The sequence below is a fragment of the Megalops cyprinoides genome, chromosome 6, assembly GCF_013368585.1.
Source record: "Megalops cyprinoides isolate fMegCyp1 chromosome 6, fMegCyp1.pri, whole genome shotgun sequence".
In the NCBI taxonomy this organism is placed as follows: domain Eukaryota; kingdom Metazoa; phylum Chordata; class Actinopteri; order Elopiformes; family Megalopidae; genus Megalops; species Megalops cyprinoides.
The window spans coordinates 19,191,981-19,207,500 of NC_050588.1; positions in this window are offsets into that span (position 1 = coordinate 19,191,981).

Consider the following 15,520-nt stretch of genomic DNA (forward strand, 5'->3'; position numbering starts at 1 on the left):
AAAACAAGCATGGCTATTATTTAGATTCTCCTGCTAATCAACAGTCTCAGCTTCTCTGCTGTTTTCCTTTTTTATTATTAAGGGTGACTCCAGCAACTAAGCTGTTTCTGTGACAGATCAGAATCTCCTAGCGCTGGTCTGGTTTTCCCCTCTCTGTCAATCAACACTGACAACAATACAAATAAATGTGAACTGATATTGGTTATACACAGTCCAATCACTGAAAAGTAAGGGAATAAGAGGAAAACTGAGAGACAAGAGAGAAGATGAGAGGTCTCATTTAAAAAAAAAAAAAAAAATCTCGTTAAAAGTACATTTTACTGCCTTTACTTTTGAGAGAGTAAATTCCAGGCAAACCTGGATGTTCCTGTGCCTGGATTAAGACAGACAATTAGTGACATCCAGATAAATGACCCTTCAGTCTGAACATGCTGGCTTTTGGAAGCCACTCTCACAGCATCATATTTTGTGTGTTTTAAAGAAGAAGAGGAAAACAGAAAGTCAGTGTAAAGTGAGGACTGTGTGTGATGATGAGGAGGAGTGTGTGCGTGTGTGTGTGTGTGTGTGTGTGTAGGTCGGTGGGGAGGCAAAGAGCGATACAAAGAAAGAGGAGGATAGGGAGAAAGAATGCCTTTTCACACTGCTCAATCTGAAGTTTATGGATAGGGAGAAAGAATGCCTTTTCACACTGCTCAATCTGAAGGTTAATGCCCTCTCTAACACTTTTTAAAACTTCCAGAGTCCATGCAAAGAACTAGAAAAACATTGAGAGAACAGACAGAGAGAAAGAGAGAGAGAGTTTCACCTGTTTTCTGTGTTTCCTGATCTTCTCAGTAGCATTTGCTCATATTATGTTGTTATAGCATTTATTAATAGTCTCTTACAGACAGCTTTGGAGAGCATTTATTATAGGATTTCTGTTATTATTGTAAAGACAAGGCTCTGGAAACTCTTTTCAAAAAATCCTATTGTCCTCCTTGTCTTTATCTCAAAGAGACCATGTAATTGCAGCCCTTATGTTCATTTGCGCCAGTCACATTTTTGGGTTAGAAACAGAAATCCATTCCTCTCAGCCATGATCATGAGGTGCATTTAGTGAGAGAAAAGGTCCTCAATGTTTTAAAAAACAGCATGCACTAACATCAAAGTCCCCAAATGAAATATCAGTATCTAACAAAGTCATAGACATCCTCTACCAGAGTTTATTTTCTTTCTTTTTTAAAATTTTGTCCTCATGGCACACAGCATCAAATTTTCATGTTATGGAAAATTATGACGTGTATTGTTTATAAACATGTTAATACAATCTGACATCACAGAGCTATTTCCAATCGGCTTATTCACCTTCCAAGCCAAGGTGTTTACATAATTAAATCCCTACCTGCAGGTAATCCACGCTGTGAATAAAATGCTTTGAAAATCTTTCAGGTCAGGGCAGGCAGGCTAATGTTCTGAATCTAATAAACTAATATTCATTCATGATACCACTGCTCCTGGACCCAATACAGCTCCATCCAGAACTACACCGTATTTTTTTATTTTTGTACAAACCAGGTGAGAACCACCAGTTTAACTGTGCCCCATTATTTTGCTGATGGCCCTGGTTATAAGCAGACCAGGGGAATGATGAGCTAACTGCTCTGGACAGTAACAAAGCTGATGGGGAGGAGGAATGGATTTACAAATGGATTTAATGTATGATCCCTGTGGCTTAATGTTTTTGCTTTAGAAAGATTGTACATCTTGTAACACGTTCTTGCTCTCTCTTGTTGTCTTTAGTAACACAGCCCTGTAGAGCTGTCAATAGCTATACTACTTTTACATGTACCACTGGACCCATGGGTGGCTGGATGTTAATGCATTGCACCACTCTGACAAGACCTGGGTTTGACAGGGGAGTGCATTTTCTTTAAAGTTATTGTGTTGTGTGTTTATAAAACCCTTTACAGAATTTTGAGTGGCACAACAGAGAAAGGCTAGAACTAAAACACAACTGAACACCGTATAAGCCTTTCATTAAAATTGGAAATTTTAAATCATTTCATTCTTTCAAAAGCAATATAAAGAGACCTTTAATAAATAAAGTGGGCCCATCCAGAAAGAAGAGACATTAAAGTGTGCCACAGGATAGAATGTAGTGGGAGTATTAAAGTGTGGTGATGAAATCTAACTGGTCTTGCTTATGATATCACAGTCAGCTCACAGACAAAAGAGCAAATGGAATCACTTTGAAGATTATTTTTTCATTGAAGCTGTGAATTTGAACAGACTACAAAAAATAAAAATAATCATAATAATAAACTTGAGAGGTTAATGAAGGACACGCTGCTAGACTGACCCAAAAGTACTCATGAGGGGAAAAACAAGAACTAGAAAGGCAAAGTTTCAGTAGAGACATGGAATTACTCGCTGCATTTTGTGATGTAGGGGTCTTAGAGAAATATAATAGCACCACGTGGGGTCTAAATAATATTGGGGTCGGGACTATGAGAGAGAAGGGTGAAGAGAGCAAGGTTTCTGGATCATGCTTGCCTTTGAGTGTTTATTGAAAATGTTGCGCAGCAGATATGAACAGAGATTTTCTTCCTACAAGGACAACATTAAAAGTACTTTGGATTATCACAAAGTCAAAGTGTTATTAATTTAAAACTTTAAGAAACAACAATTGATTACAATCATTATAATCAAAGTGTAAAACAATTACAGCATAAAAATGTAATTAGGATGATTTAAATCAAAGTGTTATACTCTTAAAAAACAAAAACACAAAGCTATTTCTCCTTCCAGAGGCTTACACTGTGGTCTCCAATAATAGCCTGAGTTAACAGTGGTGTGCCATGTAGTTGTTGCCTCAGCATGAGAAAGGATAACTTGGCAATAACTTCACTCTTAGCAAAACACTATAATTTGTTCAGATGTTTCATGGATGCTCTCCATCACTAATTGTATTTTTGATATGGTTTGATCAGTAACTAAAACTGCTCTGTACATAAATGAACACCTCTTTTTAGGGAAAAAGACAAAATAAAAAAAAAAAACTGAATTCCTGTTTTGCACACATTTCCTGCCCTTAAGAAATTATTAAAATAATTCACACATATTTCCAAATGTCTTAAAGGAATTCATTTTAATACACAGACAAGCCTTGCAGCATTTAGTCTGAAGATACCAGCTTTAATAAATACTCTTGTGTGTCTGTGTGTGTGTGTGTGTGTAAAAGACTTAAAAAATAAAAATTATCCCAGTACAACCAAGAATCTACAGAGTTAAAACATAATCATATTCATCCCTCTGGGGTGAGATGGGTTTGCATTGGTCAGGGTTCCTCAGGTGTTTCCCTGCTGCGTTGATCCTTTCAGGCAACTCCTTAGTTCCAATGTGCTGTATGTTGGAACTATGTAGGGGGAAAAGGGAAAGTTTCTATTAAACACTGCTTGAGCAGTGAAAGGCAGAATATCCTTACTGACCCTTATTAGTATGCAAGACAGCACCAGCTGAAGGGACAGAGATGCTTAGGAACAAACACATACGATGATGGAATCATATTGATCTGGGCTGGACAGGAAGAGCCGATCCAAGATCCTCATCCCATCCATCTATTTTAGCAATGACCATTGTGAGCCAGTCAACAAAACTGACCCAGTGCCTTTGCATCCCTTCTAAAATGCGTTTCATTTTTGTGGACTGAACTGAATGGGATTTGTGAAATGAACATGCTTCACTTAATTCTGCTTTAAAGTCATTATTACGCATAAGACATGCATTTTGGAAGCATGCAGACCAATCCGCCAGCCAGCATCACAGTTTGTAACCAGGGAGAAACATAATTAGGACAGCCTGACAGCCAAGATCAGGTAGATTGGACTCTTTCAGTAAGGGTTACAGTGGCACAGTGTCTGAAATCAATCTCCCTTCAGCTGATTACATCGGAGTGGTGAAACTGCAGTAGCGCTGTACCATTAAAAGTTCTTTCGCTGCAGGTGCTCCAACTCAAATCCAACTGTCTGTGCACTGTTGGCAAAGGAGGATTCCAGAAGGTATAGGAATCCAGCTTGACACCTGTCCCCTCAGGTAGTTACTGACAAGACTGTCGATTCATGTGCAGCCAATGGATACCTTTGTATATATGTTCAGTAGTAGTTGCTTGTCCAGTGCAATATTACTAAAGAAATGGAAAGGGCTGAGTAAATGCTTGCGTGGCAGTTTCCTGTGGGTGTTGCGCACATCCTGATGATGCAATGGTTTGTTTTATTTGGTGTTCAAACTGAATGAGAATGCCCCTCAGGCATGTGTTTTACATCTACCCAATTTACTGCATGGTTAAATAACAAAACAAAGAAACGTGGCTATCTTCATCTCTTAGGGTAGACCAAAGAAAAAAAAGACTAAAGGGGGTGCGTGTCTCTAAAACTGTCTGGTCCCTTCAACATGAGTTAATACTGCATTGAAGTGCTCTCAAATCGATTTTCACTAAAGAAGGCCCTAAATATCTATAAATAGACACCAGAGATTATCTCTTGATTTTTTGAATAGTATTCATCTTTTTACACCCACAAGATCAACTTTTTAATCCACAATTTACTCATCTGTTGGCAACCATCCCATTGCTTTTGGGCACATCCATTTGATGAGGTCATTCAAGCTAAACTGTAATTACCGACATTATCAAATTAAACCATAGAAATGGATACCATTAGCCAGCTGAGAATAAGCATCAATAACACATTTTAAGGCAACTTCAGACAATGCTGTGAGGGAAGGTGCATTTCTGGATGCGGGATGACTGTGCAGTTTGTAAAACTTAGGTTGAGAAAACAGAAACTTAAGAGCATAATCACGTGAAAAGCCATTTATCCTAACCTCAATTTGGCTAGATACTTTACCCATTGAAAAAAACCTCATCCAAAAAACTGGTGAGTTATTAGAAGATTACACTGAGAATTACCTCAAGTTACATTTGGGTTTTAGTGGCTCCTGAAGGCTTGAGATAACATGTCCAGAAAAAAACTTGATAGAAGAAAATTGGCACAACAGTTCTATTCCCATGTTTTATGGGTTGTAAGGATTCAAAGGGAATAAACTTAAAGACAACAGACTTTGCTTAATAAGTTGTATTTTGTAACAAATGCTTCAGTTTCGCAGCAGCCTTGAGGCAGGAAGCAAAAAGGCAATACAAGGCCTTGTAGGAACTGCTAAGGCATGAATGTTAACACACTAATCATCTCATCATTGCTCACTGAAAGAGCGCTTGAACTAGAGTGGAGAGCATGTATCACTGAAAAGGGACAGTTCAGTGTAGTGTGAGGGAGGGAGGATGTTATGGGTGCAGACTGTTTTGCTGTTGTTGTTGTATTGTTATCCTGAAGTATACATCTTCTAAATCACATATCATAGGAGTAATGGCTGGAGCACTGGACTCTGAACTTCGGAGTTGCAGACAGCAGTATGGATTAGTGGTACGTGCACTGGACTCTGGAACTGAGGGTCATGGGTAGCAATGTGGAGTAGGGGTCTGAGTGCTGGATGCTGGAGTACAACCACTACCGTTTGTTCTGCCTGCACATCATGTGATGAAGGGAGACAGATTATAACTCCATAGAGGCATTAAACAGCATTAATTACACCTGGATATTTTCCAGAGAGCAGACGTGGTAAATTTCTCATTTTCATGGCATGTGTTGCAACTCACGCTTATGATCTTTCACAAATGCAGCAGGAACATGTCAGGTCTGAAAACTCACCATTTTTGGTGAGCTTTCAGACTTGAAGTGTCATTCACTTGCTCAGAACTTTGTTAAAGTCATCATGCATGAGTTCAAGTCTAGTGTGGCACTGATGCAGTGTCTAGTTTGGTAATAATAATATATATTACAGGGGAATAATAATAATAATACAGGGGAATATGGGTAAATCTGTCAACCCATCAAAGATGACCCCTTCCCTCCACTTTCCAACTGAAACACCTCACCCGATCCTCACCCCCAGTCTGTGACTGGACTGTATACTCTGGCTGAAAATCCACATCCTATCACTGTTCATCCTCACCCATCCCAGCCTGTACTACTACTAAACATCAGTTGGGTAGTCTGTTGAGTTCATTCAACCCTAGGATAAATCTTGACAGAACATAACATTGATACCCAGGTTTCGGCAGCCATAAGTAGCAGGGTTTGTACCCCAAAGGTCAATGGTTTGGTTCTCAGGCAGTGCACATTTCACTCCTTTGGAAGGTGTTTAACCTGATTTACCTCGGTAACTGTCCAGCTATGTAAAAAGTTAATATGTAAAAATTGCAAACTGTGTGAGGCACTCTGCATAAGAGTGTCCGCTATGCAAAAAGTTATGTAATTTCAAAGTCAGCTTGACCCATGTACTTTAGGGTTTAAAATCCTAAAGGGGATTAAGAAGGTAAACTAGAGAAACGGCCATTCCAAACTAAATTTTGTTGACAGAACCAGAGGTCACGGTTTGAAATTAGTTCAGCATAAATTTCCCCCTGACACATGAAAGTATTTTTTTCATACAGGAAGTTATAAATACATGGAATGACTTGGCGGGGTTAGGAGCAGAGTCAGACTCTCTGAGATCCTTTAAGACTAAACTGGACACGGTGGCAGATTCCGTTTACATTACAGCCAAATGAGGGGATAAAACGGGATGAGGGACCCATTTTTGTCATTACACTTCCTTGTGTCCTTATGTTCTTGAAGTGAAGATTATGGGGCTGTGTTTCTGGCACCGTGGTATGTGACAGTGTCCTTATTTTCTGCTCGGAGCATTTTTGGAAACTGAGTCAATATGTGGTTTTTGGATAATGGATTATAAAGACCTCATTTCCTGTGCTGAAAACAGGATTGTGTGCCACTCACAGCACGTGGGAGTTTCGCAGTTCACTTCGGGGACTGCACCAGACGAGGTGGGCCTGAATGGCTTTGCCCTTTGCAAACAGAATTATCACTTTACAAACAGATGCTTTTCACTGGCTTTAATGTCGCCTTTTAATCCTTACAGCATTTCCTCATTGCTTCAGCCAGAAGATTAGAAAACTAATTAAACAAAACAAAATGAAACAAAAAGCGGGCTGTGAAAGGACCTGGCCACTTGTCGTTTACGACATACTTTCACAATAAAAATGAGAATCTACTCCAACCGTAGGGGACGGAATGTTGTCCTGTGCGTATGTGTGTATGTGTGTGTGTGTGTGTGTGTGTGTGTGTGTGTGTGCGTGCGTGTGTGGATTAGCAGGCTCCAGACCCCGAATTTGTTTTGTTTTCAGAATGCTCTGATGCATGATGTGTCATTCTCTCACTTTTTCACATCCCGCTCCCCTAGAGCCCTACATGACCTTTGGCACGGCTGGTAGGGATGGCAGAACAACTCCAGTCTCCTGGCTTTAAGCTGTAAGCTGGTGGAGCCCCAGTGGCAGCCGGTGGAGTCACTCTGTCAGCAGCAGCTCAAATGTCTCTCAAACCCGGCGCCAGAGATAAGCGGGTGCAGGGGAGGTTGGCTTCAAGTGAGATGCACGGCAGTGCTGCCACCTGTCATCAGAACTTCTTTGGACCGTGTCCACCAATCAGGTGGCAGGAGCCCCTGCTCCACAATGCTACTGTAAGACAACAGAAGACTAAAGCCCCCTTCAGAGGCAAAAATGACAGTCAAAAATAGGGACAAAGGCTGTCCTTCATCTGATAAACAATGACATTTACTGACTCTCTAAATGGCGCTGAGTGTAGTTGACTCAAAAAGCACTGAAATAGCCCTAAACATGACAATGATGATACTAGCTTACTGCACTGTGTAGAGGCTAGCAGCATAAGTTGTAGGACATTTTAAGGGAGTGCTAGAGTAGGACCTGACCTGAAAACTGTCTCTGCTATCACCGTTGCTCACTGTGTGTGTTTATGTATTTAGACTGGGTGCAGGGGCACACTGCTGTTTTGAAATTCCTACAGTACACCCCTCATGGGAGAATTTCTCTGGTTCCCCACCACCCCTGCACATAACCCCAGGTACAATAGCATGTAATAGTTTGTCCCTAGAAACTGGAGTGTTTAAACACCATGGTGTTCCCCCCTGGTTCTCTCAGGTTTTATATTCCACTGACTCTGCCAGTATGTCATGCCTGAATGAGCCTACTAAGGAGGCACCTCCTGGCTTTTCTCCATGAACAGACCGGCCGTTGGGGGCAATTTGGTGGTTTGGAGGAGTGGGGATGGTTGAACATGACTGCTGTTTTGCCCCCCACCTTAGCATGTGTTTCTTTACACAGAGAATTTGTGCTTAATATGTTTATACTCCTTTTTGAGATGCCACTCTCCTTTAGTAGAAAGAGAGTGTTCGCAAGTGAAGGTCACCTATGGATGGGATGTGGGCATTCCCAAGTGGGAAGCCTTAATTCTCTATGATGAACCAAGAGTCTCCACTCTGGATCCAGTCACAATTTGTTTATAACTTTGGCTTAACTGGAAATGTTATTTTTCTGAAAACTGTGAATTCTTGAAACTGTGATTGCAATAAAAAAAAGAACTTGTAAAAAGTCTTTGTTAAATACTTGCCCTAATAATAATAACAATAATTGCCCCCCTATTCTACTGTAGACTTATATTTGGACATTAATGGTGTGGACACAAAATACAACTCTGGTGTCCATTGTACTGGTTTCACTCTGGTTCACATTTGGAAAGCAAATCAAATAAAACAATGAGAGACAAATATGAAAGTTTCTTGCTTTTGATGCTTGGGTTAAAGCGAGGTTGATCCTCATGAAAATTGCTATCAGTCTTGCATAAAACATAAAAAAGATTTACACTCAGTACTTTTTTTTTATCATGTTCGAAAATCCATTTAGGATAGGAGTCATTAATTTGTCACGTCATCCGAAAAAACATTTGGCAGGAAATCTTTTCACTGCCACCTGTGTTCTTTGCTGATCTTGAGGCTGTCAGCCATGCTGTTAATCTCACAGGAATAATAAGCAATGGAATAATGATGACATTGTGAAAACACTAAAGAAACTGTCTTGCAGTCTCGCATACACACTCACCAGCACTCAGTGGCAACTCATTAAGAGCAAGTGAAACATAAACAGTGTTATTCTGAATTGAGACTAATGAGGCTTTGAGTTCAATTAACTTGCGCATCTGTATTCCATGATCATAACCGTAGAAGATGCATGCCTGTGAAAATCTCTCTGTTTCCCTGAAACAGGGCATAGCCCCGCTGTGAAATAATTTCAACTCAGTGACTGTGTTATGAAATAATGGTGTCACAGAATACGATAGAATACCAATCCCTGACCGTATAGCAAGGACAGATGTTGGACACAGGGCGCACTTAAAAGATTATTCTATGCGTGAAGGACTGAGACTTAAGGCCCTGAAATTTGGATGGTGACGCAGGGATCCACAGGTCTGCAGGGTCCAGAGACAAGGTCAGAAAGGATCATGTGTGGTTTGAGGGACGCCAGCAGAACCAGAGGGCATAGGCGAACATTCAAGTTATTAAGTTATTGGAATAGCTTAGCAGGATTCTTGGTGGAAGTGGAGAACTTTGGAGTGTTCAAGTATCCCAGTGTTACATACACTACACTTCAAGACTTGTTAGGTTGAACAGTCTGCTCTCAACTTTAAACTTATGTTGTTCTTTTGTGCATGTATAAATCAGAGACTGGGACAGCTGCTTAATGCTTGGTGACCCCCTGCAGATGTGGGTTCATTGCCCAGCAAGTCATACCAAAGACCTCTGCTTCTCTTCTTGGTAGTCAGTGTTAAAATAGATGGATTTTGGACAAGTGTGCAGTGATAGACTGACAGCTTGCTAAAGGGTTGTACTTGTACAGCATGATGGAGCATCATGTAGCAGTTGCATGCTGCGGGGAATCGCAGGCTAATGAGACTAAGGCCTAGATTTAGTCTAGCATCTAACTTTTACTCACAGGTGAATCTAAGTGTTACTCGTTCCTTCTCAAGCGCAGTTGGGTACATTCAGAGAACACAAAAATGAATGAAAAACAACTGTGTGGGAAAAGGTCCCATTGGATTTATCTGTATGTCAAAGTTAAGGAAAAATGCAGGCTGCATTCAGAGGTAAATACCTGTATGGACTGGGGATGAGTGATTTCACTGAGTGACAAGTTACACTACTCCTGTCATCCCACAATCCCTGGAGATCTCATCACTGAGTTTCAGTTCAAAAACATACAGAAGACCTCTGAAAGTTTATGAGTACCTTACCTTGATATTAGCATTCAGTATTCATCACACATAATTGTCTACATACATTTTTAATTCAGTTCAATTCAATTCAATCAGTTACTGGACAGCAGACTAAAGAGAAGATTTTTGAGACACATTGGGGAAAAATCCAGGGACACAGCCCTTACAAAGCTGATCAATAAATGGTTGGTACAAACAAACATACTCTTTTTTTCTCAGAAAATTACCCTGCATGCCCTTGAAACCACCAAAACATCTTTTGGCCCCTGGGCAATTTTTGCACAGAAAGTTACTGTCAGACAGAGATTTCAGCTGGGATTAGTTTATATATATATATATATATATATATATATATATATATATATATATATATATATATATACATATTGTAAGGATTAATACTCTATTTCAGAATATGTGCTAAATTCAGCATCTTTCTGGATTTGAGTAAGAGGGTTATGCAAGGTTTTTGGAGTTGACGCATGTGCCTCCATGTGGCTTTCCAGGCTCTATCATACCAGTCACACCCATGCGAGCAAAGCTTTATGGGTTTGCTGAATCAAAATTCTGTGGATAGTGTGAGGAAAAAAATGAATCCATCCATCAATCAGTCACTCACAAAATCAGCTAAGGAATCAGTCAATCAGTCAGTCCATCAAAAATTTCACTGTTCATCATTATAGTACATTTTTAAAACTGTACTGACACAAAATATAGAAAACCCAGAGCCAGCTGAGGATAAACTGGAAAATTATACCCTGAGCAGAGAGAAATGTCTAGAACAGAGTCAAAGAAAAATCAATAAAAGCAACAGTAAAGCAGAATAGTCAAAAACAACACAATAAGAACAACAGAAGCAATAACAGAACAGTTACGAAATGGAAATGTAAGTATCCCCGCTCACTGAAGGCAAACTTACTTTAGGGGTCCTGATCATAAGTCCACACAGCTTCTGCATTCTTTACCAAGCCCTTTAGATAAAGTCTAAAACAGTCTCCCATTTCCTTCTCCTGCCTTCAGTCAACCCACGCTTAACATTCACAGCATCCACGTTTGAGCAGTCTACATTCTGCTAGGTGACCTGTGGGTTCCACAGAACCACGTCTGAGTCAGCGCCCATTGAAATTCCTAGCAGCAGTGAAATGCTCTGCGTTTGGTGGATATTGTGTGACACAACAGTGCTTTCCTTTGAGGGACTGCTAGTTCCACAGAGTTTTCTAAAGGTCATCAACTGCAGTGCACTCCCTCTTCAATCTCAAAAGTAAACATTAGCAGGGATCAAATCTGATGGAAATTAATGCTAAAAAAAATTGTGCTGTTGTCTTATGAAGCGATCACAGAAATTAGCCATGTCCTTTTATTTCATGAAAGTAATCTGATATTACATGTCGTTGAGCTAAATCTAATGTTTGTGTTATTAAAATTAATATTTTGCTGAAGTAAATAAGGTGTAACCTTTTAAACTCTTGCGTAAGGCCTTGACCTATTCAACCTACTGGGTGTTGAGGTTGGGCTGATTTGGACATAACCTCTGCATGGGGTTGCACACAAAATCATGATAATTTAGTATCATTCAGCAGAACCTACCTCATTATTTTCTTGTTTTGCTACCAGTTTAGAGGTATGGAGTACAAAATTGACAATCAAATGCGTCCTTGAATATTATTGAACCAATTATTGTGCTCTGGATGACAAATGTTTTGTCATCCAGGTTCAGATGGGTTCATTGATTGACAGCTTATGCTAGCTCCACTCATTATGGGCTTAGTTTTACTTAATCACTTAGTTTTCCCATTGTCTCTCAACTGATTGCACAGGTTGATGGTTGTTTACACCAGTCTATCTAACAGTTTGTGGAACTTACTTGTAAAATCATAAATCTTTCTGCCTCCGAATAGAATTTTTTAACTCTTTTATTTAACAACTTTAAACCTAGTGTTACCACCACAGAATGCAGTCATTCTATTACATGTAAATTAACATTGTGGTGTTTTTGAATGTCACCTTTTTAGGAGCTGACAAAAAAAAGAAATGAGTTGCTATTTGCAAAGTATAGAGGAAGCACAATGACCATAGAAACACTACACTATTTACCTTCAGTTCACACCAAATTGAGGCCAAACCACTTCTTTGTCCGATAAGTGTTTTGTGAACTTGTGACACATCGGTGTATATTATTGCACTATCTCTTGGAAGACAATGTGGTTTCCATTCACTAACTGAAACCTGTGCAGGACGGTGTAGTGGAAGATCTAGATCTTACACAGCAGGTTCCAAAGCACAGACAGGTGGCAGGCATACACGTTCCAAAGATCTGGCAGCTTGCCTTTTTTGGAGTTTTGATCAGTCTTAAAATTGATGGAAGAAATTACATTTAATTTATGATGGGTAGGTGTTCTATTGTGTGGACACATGCAAACTCTGTGCCCCTCTCTTGTTCATTACAATGGCCCTATTCCTGTTTTTTGTAATTACATTTTTGCCGAAGTGCTTCAGAAGCTGGAGAACACTATGCTTCCAAACCTACGATGATCACATGGACAGCAAACTGGGGACTTTTCCCAACAGATTTCACACATTGGCTTCCTCTGCCTGTTTATGTGGTGTTTCTTCTACAGTGTTTGAAGGTGCTGATTTTGCTGAATGCAGATTTTTGTATTTATGTATGTACTCTATGTAACTGCTCTAAAGTTACCAATAAGCAAGAATGTTCTGGGTCCTGAGGGCCTGACTGTTACCTGTGTAGCATGCTGAATAGCTGTGCTTGTAACCTAAAGGCTGCTGGTTTAAATCCTGCAGTTTTGCTCTTGAGCAAGCCGTCCATTGGACATTTATCAAACAAAGGTTTGGAAGAGATGATTATGGAAAATATTTTCTTAGTGATATAAATCCACATGCTTGTTCATTCTCTTTATTTTTCTGGTTTTCCTTATCCCTCCTCATCCAAATCTGCTCCCCAGACCCTTTGCCTGTCTTGTTGAACTCTCTGGTCCACACTGCTGGGTGTGATTCCCACCATCACATTCCAAGCCAAACAGCTCACTCACTTTTGTATGGTGTGGCTGATAATTCTTGCTGATAAACACTCTTCAACATAAATGCTTTTCCTGGAGTTTTGCACTGCTGAATCCTAAATTAAATTCAATTAAACTCCCAACTGTATCAACGAAGGACAAACAAAAACATTAGCCATGTGACTGACACTGCATACGGGCATCTGCTGTGCTAATAAATAATGCATTCTTGAAGCTGAATAGTGTTTCTAAAGACTCTAGGCACAATTTTCCTTTGGCCAGAGGGTTTGCTGCTACTCCTTCTCTTCAATCTCACTTAACTGCAGGCTCTGACAGCTCTGCTAGGACAAGTCAGTTGCTTGTAATGCGCGGTCAGAGCTCCAGCCTCAAACCCTGGGCCAGCTGTCCTGATCAGACTCTGGCAGGGCTGCTCTTTAAGATGTACCTTTTTTTGTTTTCAGTTCTCCTCCTTGTTCTGCCATATGGAGTGCAATTTTTTGCACTTTGACATCCCATGTCTCTCCCTATACCCCTCCTCATCTCTCCTTCCCTTTCCCTCCCCCTCTCTATCCCTCCCTTTTCATCTCCCCCTTTCCCCCTACATCTCTCCTTCTCTGTCATTAAATTACATTACATTATTGGCATTTAGCAAATGCTCTTATCCAGTGTGACATAAATAGGTTCCAATTTTTACATTCTGGATATTTACTGAGGCAATTCTGGGCTATGTACCCTGCCTAAAGGTACAACAGCAGTACCCCCGCAGGGAATCGAACTGTCTACCTTTTGGTTACGAGTCCTGCTCCGGACCAGGAAAGCAGACAAGAAAGCACATGTAAAAGCTCTAATAAGTCTGGTTCCAGCTCTATAGTGGAAAACTGGTATAATGCGCCAGACTGGTTCCACTTCCATAGAGGAGATGGGATGTAAGGAGCCACCCTGGTTCAAGGTCTACAGTGGAGATGGGGTATAATGAGCTAGCCCAGTTCCAGTGACTGGGTTAGCCTGGTTCCAGATCAGCTGTACAAATGAGGCATTAATGTCCATGGAGTACTGAGAGTCACAGAAAGGAGGAAATAATGTGAACACACTTGTCAGGAAATCTGGCACCTCCCCTGCTTCACTCATATCTACTACCCACACCCTTCTTCTGGGTGCTAAGCGGATTGTGTCCAATCACCAAGGTCACACAGGAAATATGTGTGCTTGGGGAAGGGAAGGGACCAGGAAGGGCTTTGAAACTTGAGCCACAAAGTCCTGCACTAAGTAATAGTCATATTCCTGGCGTAGTTTCATCACAGCTTTTGCTCTGAATGCTCTGGATATCTGCCATGTATTTATGTGCTGATTCAGATGTGGAAAACTGCCTGAGACTGGCTTATTAAAACAGATCAGTTAATTACTGAGAAGAGTGTTGTAGAGAATGACTGAGCACATAAAGTAGCTTTTCAAAAATGATACTCCTGTGACTTTTCACAAAACTGGTTAAGTAGCAAGGAGCAATTTTCCTAATCTCTTTTATTTGAATTAGCCAGACCTAAGCTGAGGTTGTTGAGGGATTTTATTTGTATTTTTTGTTTAATTATTACAGAAAAAATGGAGAACAGTGACTTCTGGGAAAAAAGTAAAAAAATGACAATATAAAGCTACACATGGCCAATTTTCTATAACATTGCTTTATACACTCCTGGATTTGGACAGTAACAGCAACATTCCAAAATTTGATAAAGTAGTGGTAGAGACGTCGTTGATTGTGCTATCAAAATTATCCGATAATATTACACTATATAATTATACACTAAGAAGTCATTTTAATGTGAAGCTTGTCAGATATTGATTGATATGACCAAAAATGTGAAAATAGGAGAGGACAAAGAAATAGACAATTCATTGCAACTTACTTAAGATTTTCCTTAATATCCTCTGCAGTGACTCAGAGAATTTTCTTGTACAGTGACTCAATATTCTGCAGTGCCTCAGGACTAACTGGCAGGATCTGCTGCCTTTCTCACTGCTATACACACATGATGCAACATTGCAATTAAGAGATAACACGCTGTCATGACTTCAACTGCTTAACTCCCTCCCTCCCCTCCTATCTCTCTCTGTGGTCTGCTAGTGTGTATAGTGTGTATAGTGTGTGTGTGTGTGTGTCTGTCTGTCCTCAGGGAAGCCTTCATTTCCTCAATGATCTCATTTGCTTTTTTTAAATGCAGTCAACATTGCGGATATTGAGTGTGAGATAATTCTCACCTTCCACCTACAGGCCAATGCAATTAATACACCATGAAG